At 44.4% G+C, this 11,745-nt stretch overlaps 1 long non-coding RNA gene across 1 annotated transcript; it reads left to right on the forward strand.

Annotated features, from left to right (window-relative positions):
- Positions 1 to 9,537: 9,537 nt before the first annotated feature.
- On the forward strand, positions 9,538 to 10,894 carry LOC139066287 (uncharacterized). Its single transcript, XR_011519217.1, has 3 exons — positions 9,538 to 10,020; positions 10,262 to 10,368; positions 10,826 to 10,894. It is a non-coding gene; the product is annotated as an uncharacterized lncRNA (long non-coding RNA).
- The last annotated feature ends 851 nt before the right edge of the window (positions 10,895 to 11,745 follow it).

An 11,745-nucleotide genomic window follows, 5' to 3' on the forward strand; every position in this document is an offset into this window, starting at 1 on the left:
TACATTGTTAATCCCAGAGGGAAATTGATTGCTGTAGTAGCTCAGAATGATAATAACAATCAAGTCATCAAAGAGTTGTTGTATATTACAATGGCTGTTGGCAGGGAGGATCTCCAGTAGCAGTCAGTGTTGCAGCGAAACTGAAGAAGCCTCTGACTGAAGACACTCTTCCGTTGTCGGACAGTCTTGTGAAGAGAATACTCAGGGTTGTCCATCATTTTCTTGATTCTCTGGAGGATTCGTCTTTGCATTATCTCCTCCAGTGGGTCCACAGTCATCCCCAGAACAGAACCAGCCTTTTTTTATTAGGCTGTTGAGCCTTTTCAGGCCCCTGCTTCTGATGCTACTACCCCAACAGATGATGGCTGAAGAGATTACACTCTCAACAACAGACTTGTAGAAGATCTGCAGCATCTTGCTACAGACATTGAAGGACCTAAGCGTCCTCAAAAAGTGCAGTCTGCTGTGTCCCTTCTTATAAACGGCTTCAATGTTCTTTCTCCAGTCTAGTATGTTGTCCAGGTGAACTCCAAGGTATTTGTATACCTCCACAACCTCCACTTCTTCTCCCATGATGGAAACAGTGTTTGTCTCCACTCTGTTTCTTCTGAAGTCTAAAATCATCTCCTTTGTTTTGTTCACATTCAAGGTCAGATGATTGTTTCCACACCATGCCACAAAGCGCTCCACCAGCTCTCTGTACTCAGCTTCCTGTCCATCTCTGATACACCCGACAACTGCAGAGTCATCGGAGTATTTCTGTAGATGACAGGTCTCTGATTTGTACTGGAAGTCTGAGGTGTACAGGGTGAAAAGGAATGGTGAGAGTACAGTCCCCTGTGGTGCTCCAATGTTGCTGATTGCCTGGTTTGATGTGTAGTTCTTCAGCCTCACAAACTGTGGTCTGTTTGTCAGGTAGTCTTTAATCCAGGCGATAGTTGAGGCCCCCACCTGTGTCTTCTGGAGTTTCTGGCAAAGTAAATCAGGCAGAATTGTGTTAAATGCACTGGAGAAATCAAAGAACATGACCCTCACAAAGCTGCCTGCTTTGTCCAGATGACAGTGGATTGGTTGAAGCAGCTGGATGATGGCATCTTCAACTCCAACTCCATGGTGATAAGCAAACTGCAACGGGTCCTGATATGTTCTAGTTTGCTTATTCAGGTGCACCAACAGGAGTCTCTCCAGGACCTTCATTATTTGGGATGTCAGGGCAACCGGTCTGTAGTCATCATTGACTGATGGGCGAGTTTTCTTTGGAACTGGAACAAAGCAGGATGTCTTTCACAGGACTGGAACCTTCTCCTGGGCCAGGCTGAGGTTGAAGAGGTGCTGCAGAATCCCACAGAGCTGCTCTGCACAGGCCTTCAGTACTCTGGAGCTGACACCATCTGGACCTGCAGCCTTTTCCTGTTCAGTCTCTCCAGCTGCCTCTTCAGATAGGTGGGAGGGGGAGGTAAATGGGGCAGCAGCATCTCCTGACTTGGTTTAAGACAGATTTATAGAACCAGAAGAGTCCATGAGTGCGTTCGAGGACAAAAGAGCTGGAGTGTGACAGGAAAATGTTGGATCTAAGGAGGATGGGATGTCTGACTGGCTCGGGACAGGCGAGGAGGATGCTGGGTTTGTTCCTGAACTGAATCTATTGAAGAACTTGCTCAGTTCATTGGCTGTGTCCAGGCTACCATCTGTGCAATGCTGCTTGAAGCCTGTGATCTTCTTCATGCCTGACCAGACATCTCTGATATTGTTCCTCTGTAGTTTGTTCTCTAGCTTCATCCTGTATGTCTCCTTGCTGTCTCTGATCTTGATCTTAAGTTGCTTATGTATACTCCTCAATAATTCCCTGTCTCCCTCCTTGAAGGCTCTTTTTTTTCTCATTTGATTCTTCGGTTCACTGGTGATCCAGGGTTTGTTATTATCGAAGCATCTCACTGTTCTGATGGGTATGACGATGTCTACACAGACGTTTATATAGTCAGTGACACATCCAGTCATGGCATTGATGTCCTCTTCATATCCTTGGCAGAGAGTCATCCAATCTGTGGTCTCAAAACAACTCTGCAAGGCTTCTTCAGCATCCTGTGACCATTTTCTCACAGTTCTTCTTGTCACAGGTTGCCTCTGAACAAGTGGTTTATATTCTGAGCAGAGAAAAACAAGATTGTGATCTGATTGTCCCAGAGGAGGTCTTGTTTTGGACATGTATGCATTCTTGACATTTGCATAACACAAATCCAATGTCTTGTTTTCTCTGGTGGAGCAGATGACAAACTGTTGAAATGTTGGAAGTGTAGCAGAGAGTGAGGCATGATTGAAATCACCAGATATAGCCACAAATGCATTGGGGTGCTGGGTTTGTAGCTTAGCGACAACGGAACTGATGGCATCACATGCATTTTCAGCAATGGCTGAAGGTGGAATATAAATGGTTGCCAAGACAACACTGGTGAACTCTCTTGGCAAATAATATAGGTGAAAACTTACTGCCAAGAGTTCAACATCTAAGCTGCAGAGACAACATTTCACTGAAACATGACATGGATGGCACCATCTGTTGTTGACAAACACTGCCTCTCCACCTCATTTTCTTTTCCCGCTCCTCTTCAGATCTCTGTCTGCTCGTACAGTCAGGAAGCCTGGCAGAGAGATGCTGGAATCGGGGATGTGGTCCTGTAGCCACGTCTCAGTTAAACACATAACACTGCACTGCCAATACTCTGGCTGAGTCCTTGAAAGGGCTTGGAGTTCATCCATCTTGTTGGCCAGTGATCTCACATTGCCCCAGGGTGGGACCCCGGTAACCCTCCGGGCCAGGTACTCTGACTCTTTGAATTTACATCCATGAAAGATCCTCTGAACCGTTCTTTGTCTCACCCTTCACCTAAGACCAATTTGTCATGGGAGACCCTACCAGGGGCACAAAGTGCCCCAGACAACCTAGCTCCTAGCATCATTAGGGCACTCAAACTCCTCCACCACAATAAGGTGACAGTTCAAGGAGGAAAATAACTCACGTCAAGGACTAACTCTAGATGTCGCTCCCTTCCTAGAACAAAAAAGATGGAGAAATTTGAAGATTAAGAATGAATGGATTCAGAATACCCAAAGAATATGGAGGTGGGTGAGGGAAAAAATAGGGGCTCCCCGTACAATATCACGTGTGCTAAAGATCTCTAAGAAGATGGACTTCGGCCCCAATAAAACAGATGTGAAATTTAAAGTATGGGCAAAAAGGGGACTAGTGACGTTACACCAGCTGTTTGAGGGGGAAACGATAAAATCCTTTAGACAATTGCAGAATGAGTTCGGCCTGGACTCCAATGACTTTTTTCAGTTTTTACAAGTACGAGATTATGTTTTAACAAGGGCAGAAAAGGAGGATTGAATGACAACCCCCGGACCGATAGAAATTTGTTGACAAAGGCGGCGGAGGAAAAAAACTAAAGAGAAAATAATATCAAATATATACAAGCATCTACAACAACAGTTATCAGATGATGTGCTAGATCTGGAACAAAAATGGGAATTAGAGATAAATACAATAATTGATGACAAAGACTGGGAGGAGGCATGTGAAAGAAATTTTAAGATTATGAATAGTCCAATTTGGAACAAGTTTAACTGGAAAGTTAAAATGAGATTTTTTAATACACCAGTACAAATTTTCTAAAGAGATAAGTCAAAAACCAATTTGTGTTGGAGAAGTTGTAAACAGATACGGGACCATTTACATATTTTCTGGGATGGCCTAAAGTTATGTGGTATATGGGCGCCCCCCTGGGTGTGGCAGCCTCGTTACAGCAGCTCTGCTCATTCTGAGCTTCTTTTTTCCCTTTTCTTCTCTCCCGTATCTTTTTATTAATATTAGATTCGACAATCATGCTATTCCATCTGGAGCCGGCTCTGGTGGTTTTTTTGAGATTTCTTTACTTTTTTTATCTGTGCTTGGGGAAGAGGAGCAGAGATCCCTTGTCTACAGCAGGGATCAGCTGTTAGTGTTGCGTTCAACAGCGGCACTGCCAGTGGATAGACTCGAAATCCCCGGCGAGCTGAGGAGGAAAAGACGAGGATGTCGTGCTGGGAAGGAGCGCCGTCGCCCGAGAAGGAGACGTTATCGATCATCTCTTCCTTCTGTAATTATTGGAAATGTAAGATCTCTGCCCAATGAGATGGATGAGCTCTCATTGCTAACTCGATCACAAAGGGAGTACCGGCAGTGCAGCATTATGATGCTAACGGAGTCGTGGCTAACACCGCTAATCCCGGATGCGTGCGTGACACTACAGGGATTTCAGATGCTGCGTGCGGACAGAACAAGTGAAAGCGGTAAGAGGAAAGGTGGGGGACTAATGGTGTTTGTGAATGACAGCTGGTGTAATCCTGGGCATATCACAGTGAAAGAACAACTTTGCAGCAGAGACATTGAGGTGCTAGCAGTTAGCATGCGTCCGTACTATCTGCCCCGGGAATTCTCGCATGTTATCGCGATAACAGTGTATGTCCCTCCCTCAGCTAATGCCGAGGCAGCCTGTGAGTCTCTTCACTCTGTGGTTAGCAGACTGCAAACGCAATCCCCGAGAGCCTTCTTTATAATATCTGGGGACATTAATCATGCCTCACTGGACTCTACGATGCCCACCTTCACCCAGTATGTGACCTGCCCGACCAGGGGAAATAAAACACTGGACCTACTGTATGCCAATGCTGAAAAGGCATATAGTTCATCACCTTTCCCTCCTCTGGGCAGATCTGATCACAACCTGGTGTATCTTGCTCCTGTGTATGAGCCTTTGGTGCGAAGGGAGCCACCAGCCACCCGCACAATACAGAGATGTTCGGAGGAGAGCGAGGAGGTCCTTAGGGATTGTTTTGATACAACTGTATGGGGGGTGTTCTGTGAAGATCATGGAGATGAAATTGACAGCCTCACTGCATGCATTACAGATTATATTAATTTTTGTGTGGATAGCATTATCCCTATCAGGACTGTACGGTGTTTCTCTAATAACAAACCCTGGATTACTCCTGAAATAAAAAAAGCCCTCAAGCAGAAGAAGCGGGCCTTCAAACTCAGAGACAAGGAGGAGTTGAAAAGAGTGCAGAGAGAACTGAGGAGACTGATAAGGAATGGGAAGGACACCTACAGGCAGAGGATGGAGAACCAGCTTCAGCAAAGCAATGTGAGTGAAGTCTGGAGAGGCCTTAGAACCATCTCAGGTCATAAACATCAGAACTCTCTGCCTGTGAGGGATGTGAGGTGGGCTAATGAACTGAATCAATTCTTTAATAGATTTGACTCGGCTACGAGGCGGACCTCAACGTCGGCTGCTGACTCTCCCACCCTCTCTACCACTGTTTTACCTCTGACCTCTCACCCCTCCTCACCTTCAGTAACAGTATCTAGTACACACTTTACACAAGGCCCCGGCTGGTCCCTCTCTACCACACAGGTGAGGGGGGAAATGAGGAGGATAAATGGCAGGAAGGCAGCGGGTCCAGATGGTATCAGCGCATGGGTGGTCAGGTCCTGCGCGGACCAACTGTGTGAGGTAATCGGGCACCTTTTCAACCTGAGCCTGAGGCTGGGAAGAGTCCCAAAGCTCTGGAAAACATCTTGTGTAGTTCCGGTGCCAAAGACTTCACGCCCCAAGGATTTTAACAGCTACAGGCCGGTGACTCTAACATCCCATCTGATGAAGACTCTGGAGCGGTTGGTTCTGGTTTGGCTTTGGCGCCTAGTGGGCTCTTCACTGGACCCGCTTCAGTTTGCCTATCAAACTGGCATTGGTGCTGATGATGCGGTCATCCACCTCCTGCATCGCTCGCTCGCTCACCTGGAGACTGTTGGGAGTACTGTGAGGATCATGTTTTTTGACTTCTCCAGTGCCTTCAATACCATTCTTCCCTCGGTTCTGAAGAACAAACTGGTGAACGCTGGAGTGGATCATCACTTCGCTACCTGGATTCTGGACTACCTTTCTGACCGATCACAGTATGTAAGGACTCAGGGCTGTGTGTCGGATAGTGTCATCTGCAGCACGGGGGCCCCCCAGGGAACGGTTCTGGCTCCGTTCCTTTTTACCATCTATACTGCGGACTTCTCCTATAACTCTACTCAGTGCTTCTTGCAGAAGTTCTGGGATGACTCTGCAATTGTAGCTCTCATCAAGGATGGGGATGACAAGGAGTACAGGAGACTGACTCAGGATTTTGTGGACTGGTGCCAGTTGAACTATCTACAGATTAATGCCAGCAAAACTAAGGAGCTGGTGGTAGACTTTCGTAGGCATAAGCATTCCTCGCTTCAACCATTGAGCATACAGGGCATGGACATTGAGACTGTGGACAGTTACAGGTACCTTGGGGTCCATCTGAACAATAAACTGGACTGGACTCATAAGGGCAGGGCGGTGTACAGAAAAGGGCAGAGTAGGCTGTACCTACTACGGAGACTGAGGTCATTTGGAGTTGTGGGCCCTCTCCTGAAGACCTTTTATGACTCTGTGGTGGCCTCGGCCATCTTTTATGGTGTGGTCTGCTGGGGCAGCAGCATCTCTGCGGGGGATAGGAAGAGACTGAACAGACTGATCCGCAGGGCCAGTTCTGTTCTAGGATGCCCCCTGGACCCTGTGGAGGTGGAGAGTGACAGGAGAATGACAGCTAAACTGTCATCAATGTTGGATAATATCTCCCATCCCATGCAGGTGACTTTGACAGCTATGAGCAGCTCCTTTATTGGGAGACTGCGGCACCCAAGGTGTGGGACAGAGAGATTCCGTAGGTCTTTCCTCCCCACTGCTGTCAGACTTTACAACAAATCTGTTGGATGAAGTGTACTCTGTATTTCTAGCTGTATCTAGTATGGTTATTATTTTTAACCCATTCTTAAGGTATAAATTGTCTCTTGTATTGAGTTTATTTTATCTCATTGCGATCGATCTTATTGTATTTTAGTGTTTTTCTCCCTCTGCTGCAAAACTTTTACTTTTACTTTGCTTTTACTTGGCTGTAAACGAAACAAATTTCCCACTTGTGGGACTAATAAAGGTCATCTTATCTTATCTTATCTTAAAAACCTTTTGGCTAAGGATACAGAATGAGATAAGGTCTATATAAGAAATATGGATGCCACTTGATCCAAAATATTTTATCATAGGCCTTCCATTTCAGGGATGGCCGGATAGAAGAGAAGCTCAACTCCTGCAAATATTCCTATTAGTAGCAAAGAAGATGATAACTAGGGCTTGGTTACAAGTGACACTCCCGAGTCTTCAGCTCTGGCAAGGCGGCCTAAGAGATATATACCAGATGGAAAGAATAACTGCAAGAGAGGAGATGTTTAATAGCAGTAAACCACTTTGGATGGACTTGAACCTCCTTTAACCCCCCACACACAGATGGGACGAGGAGTAGAGCCCTGCACGGGCCTAAAATCTGAGCCCGTGTCCGGCCCGGCCCGAGGGGGTGGAGCCCCAGCCCGAACCGGCCCGAAAAGGTTTTCAGGATTCTCTGGCCCGGCCCGAGCCCAAGCCCGACTTTTTTTAACCAACTAAATGAAAACAAAGTGCGTCAATCCTGACCAATGTGTTAAAAGATGTGCAGGATCCGAGCGTCGCAGAAGCGCATGCGGGAAGGTTCCTCCCACTGAAGCGAGTGTTTTCCAAACCCTGTCTCTCAGAGAGACTTGTCACTTAGAAAATGTTCCCTGATTATGAAACTTTGGCTGAATAGCGCTTGTTCCTGTCTCCAATGTGCGACACATCCAGGAGCCGTCTGAGGAGAAGCCCAGAATCTCACATCCTCTTCAGCTCATGAGCGCATATGATTACGCACAAGCGTGACCCAACACGGTCTCACAGTAAGACTGGGTTGGAACTGTTCAGGTTTACGCAGACAATCTTCACATAGAATTGACTTACAGATATAAAATTAATTCAGTAAAATATAAAGCATTTTATTTAAATATCCATTCATTATTTTACAAGCACATCGGCAGATGGATGGAAAAGCCGCGGGTTGCCGATCCCTGCTCTAGTTCAAGATATCATTAAAATTCCAAAAGTGCTGAAAAGATTAAAAATGGGGCTTTCCGTGCATATACAATACATTATGGTAGCCACCGGGATTTCCTGTCTTGAGCGCAACGAATCACAACACAGATTCAGAGACGTGCTGAGTTTGTCATCCAAAATGCTCCGTTTTATAACTTTTGAATGGTTGATCAGATTCAAATAATTCCAACGGTTCCTAAAAGTACATAAAAGCAGCTTTCCAACGATCTATAGCATGAAGCAATCAGAGTTAGAGAAAATATCGCTACGAGGGGAAATCCTGCTGTATAGCCTGATTGAAACGGAGCGCAGCGCTGCGGTGAAAGCGGATAACCTATAAAATGACATGTTGAGGACGCAAACTCAATACATCTCTTTTATTGTGAGGTAATAATTTCTCCGAGTTTTGCGGTTGCGGGCGGGAGTAGACATGCACGCTGCAGGTGCGGGCGGGAGTAGACATGCACGCTGCAGGTGCGGGCGGGAGTAGACATGCACGCTGCAGGTGCGGGCGGGAGTAGACATGCACGCTGCAGGTGCGGGCAGGAGTGTAACACACACGTTGCGGTTGCAGGCTGTAATGGTCAGAAATTCAGCGGGAGCGGAGCGGGATGAAGAAAACAGTCCCGCACAGGGCTCTACTGCTGCGTTTAAGTGTTTTAATTTTTTTAATGATTTCGAATAAAAATAAAGGCGCCCGGCCCGGCCCGTGTCCGAGGTAATTACACAGTCGTTGGCCCGAAGCCCGGCCCGAGGGCCGTCGGGCCGGGCCGACCCGAGGGCCTAGGGCTTCAGTGCAGGGCTCTAACGAGGAGATAAGATGCAAGATGAGGACAACAGAAGAAGGGGACAGATAACTAAATATCAAGCAGTAATGTCTTCAAACATATTTCTGATTTTACTTTTCCTTTTTTTTCTAATAAGAATTGCGGCCGGTTCATAAAGTTCTTATTGTATGTGTTTTACTGCATTTAATATTGTACATGGAAAAGAACGATGTTGTCAAGCATGAATAAACGATGTTCAAAAAAAATGAAAACAGAATTAAATGCAAAGAATCAAAACTACATGTGAGCAAATGTGAGTACGAATCTAAAAGCTGTGAATGAAAATTCTTGTTAATACAAGTCAAATTTCTGACTTAGAAAATTTTCTGCCTGTGGATACGAATTCAGTTTGTGGGTACAATGAAAAAAAAATACATGCCATATATACCACCTTACCTCATCCGATCACATGGCTTCGTCTACCACTGCTATACAGATGACACCCAGCTCTGTCATTCCCGCCGGATGACCACACAGTCTGCACAAATCTCTGACTGTCTCTCTGACATATCAAGATGGATGAAATCTATGGGATTAGATTTGTGCCAATAGGATCAAGAAAAACACTTTGGAGAGCAAACAAATTTTAAGACATTGAGAGAAAAAACATTGGTTTCAAAAGAAAAACTTACGATCTGAATCAGATACTTAAAATGATCAAGAAAAACACTTTGACAGTCAAACAAAAATTAAGAAATTGACAGAACAAAAATATTGACTAAAGGAAAAAAAAACATGTTTCAAAAGTAAAACTTACTATCTGAATCAACTTCTTAAAATGAGTAACAAAGTATGTTTCCTTTTTCTGTTTGCCTCTATGTGTTTTTGTTATCAATTTCCTTAGTTTTGTTCTCGCTGCTCAGAGCTTTGCTCTCACTACCAGATTTGCACTTACACTGTCTGGCTTTCTCCTTTGCAATCCCTGAGTTTTTGGTTGCAGTTCTGACACAACCCTTTCGGGTGGGTGGGACTTCTGAGAAGTCCTCTCCCATAGGACAGTGGTTTCTCTTGAGTGACAGTTCAGTGACCTGGAAGTGATGTAGCCTCCAAGACATTTTTTTTCCACCTGGTCAACAACATGAATTTTGAGCCCGAAACAGGTTATTTCTGCTGTCTGTGGTGTCTACTGAGGATCTAAAGTGAGTATTGATAATATATTTTATCTTTTCTTAGTTAATCTGTAAGTTAAGCGACTTTTTAAGTTGGTTTTAACCAGACGCTAGCTCACTAGCTAGCTGCTAAGCAAGCCATTGTGCTAGCCTCAGGACAATGGTCTACTGTTCCAGAGAGACGTATTAAAAACTCATCTTAACATATTCATTACTGGTTTCATGGAAAAAATTATTGCAGTTTATGTTAATAAGTTTGCTAATTTTTCAGGAACCTGTGGAACATCAGAGACTTTGCAGCTATTAGAGCTAACCTGTGTACTGCTAACTTGCTACAGAGGAAGCAGCAGAAAGCTGAGCTAACAGGCTGTTTTGCAGGTAAATACTCTTTTAGTGGAACTGCAGGACTTTTATGGTATAACTCGGAATCTACATGAGCTATTGTGGGAAGACTTTTAAACTACATTTACATACAGATACATGTATTTTTTATTCCATGTTACTTGGACGGACGAAACAAGTTCATAGTTCTGCCTGCTCCTTTTTCAGTGAAACAAATGGATTTTATGATGTAACTCTGACTGAATAATTATGTAAGTGAGTGTGTTTGATAATACATTTCTTTCCAGTATACAGATCTGACATTTGTTTGTCAGAACGAGACAAATCAGATTCAATGTGCTTTCTGTCACGTGCTCTGTATTCTCCATCAAAAGAATGTTATCCAGGACAGATAATCAATAATGAGTTAAATACATGCTTTTAATTAATTTTTACATAAAATCTATATTTTTGTCTAAAAGCTATTTTTTATTCATTTATTCTTTCTTTTTAGATTGAAAACTACTGCATTGCATTACAATGGAAGTGCTACACAGCCACATGCATCAACTGCAGCTGGTGAGCTAAGACACACCATAGTGTACACAAAGTAGACTGCTGACAAGGGATGTAAGAAAATATCAATATGACAATATTTTTGTTCTGTCAATTTCTTAATTTTTGTTTGACCGTCAAAGTGTTTTTCTTGATCATTTTAAGAATCTGATTCAGATCGTAAGTTTTTCTTTTGAAACCAATGTTTTTTCTCTCAATGTCTTAAAATTTGTTTGCTCTCCAAAGTGTTTTTCTTGATCCTATTGGCACAAATCTAATCCCATAGAAATCTCACCATCTCTAACTCAAACTGTCTAAAACTGAATAACTTGTCATCCCATTGAAACCATCCATATGGCACAATATCTCAATCTAAAATGACTCCCAATCTCTGACTCCTTCAAAGCCAGTTCGAAATTTGGGAGTTGTGAGTGATCTGACCGTACCTAACTCAATGTGCCACCCAGCTCCTGGTGCAATCTACTGTCATTGCCCACCTTGACTACTGCAATGCCCTTCTAACTGGCCTTCCAGCCTGCACTGTGAGACCTCTTAAAATGGTCCAGAATGCAGCAGCACGTCTGGTCTTCAATCAGCCTATAAGACCACATCCCCCCTCTGTTCATAGAGCTCTATTGGCTACCACTAGCTGCACGCATCAAATAAAATTGCTAACAGTAGCACACAAAGTCCTGGATGGAACAGCTCACATCTACCTGAATTCTCTTGTAAAGGCTTATGTTAAGGCCTGGCTGCTCCGGTCATCAAAGGACCGTCAGCTAGCTGTGCCTACACCACGCTCAGGACAATCCAGACTCTTTTCATGTGTCCTTCCACAGATGTGGAATGACCTACCAAACACTACCAGAACAGGGGCGT

The sequence above is a fragment of the Nothobranchius furzeri genome, chromosome 2, assembly GCF_043380555.1.
Source record: "Nothobranchius furzeri strain GRZ-AD chromosome 2, NfurGRZ-RIMD1, whole genome shotgun sequence".
In the NCBI taxonomy this organism is placed as follows: Eukaryota; Metazoa; Chordata; class Actinopteri; order Cyprinodontiformes; family Nothobranchiidae; genus Nothobranchius; species Nothobranchius furzeri.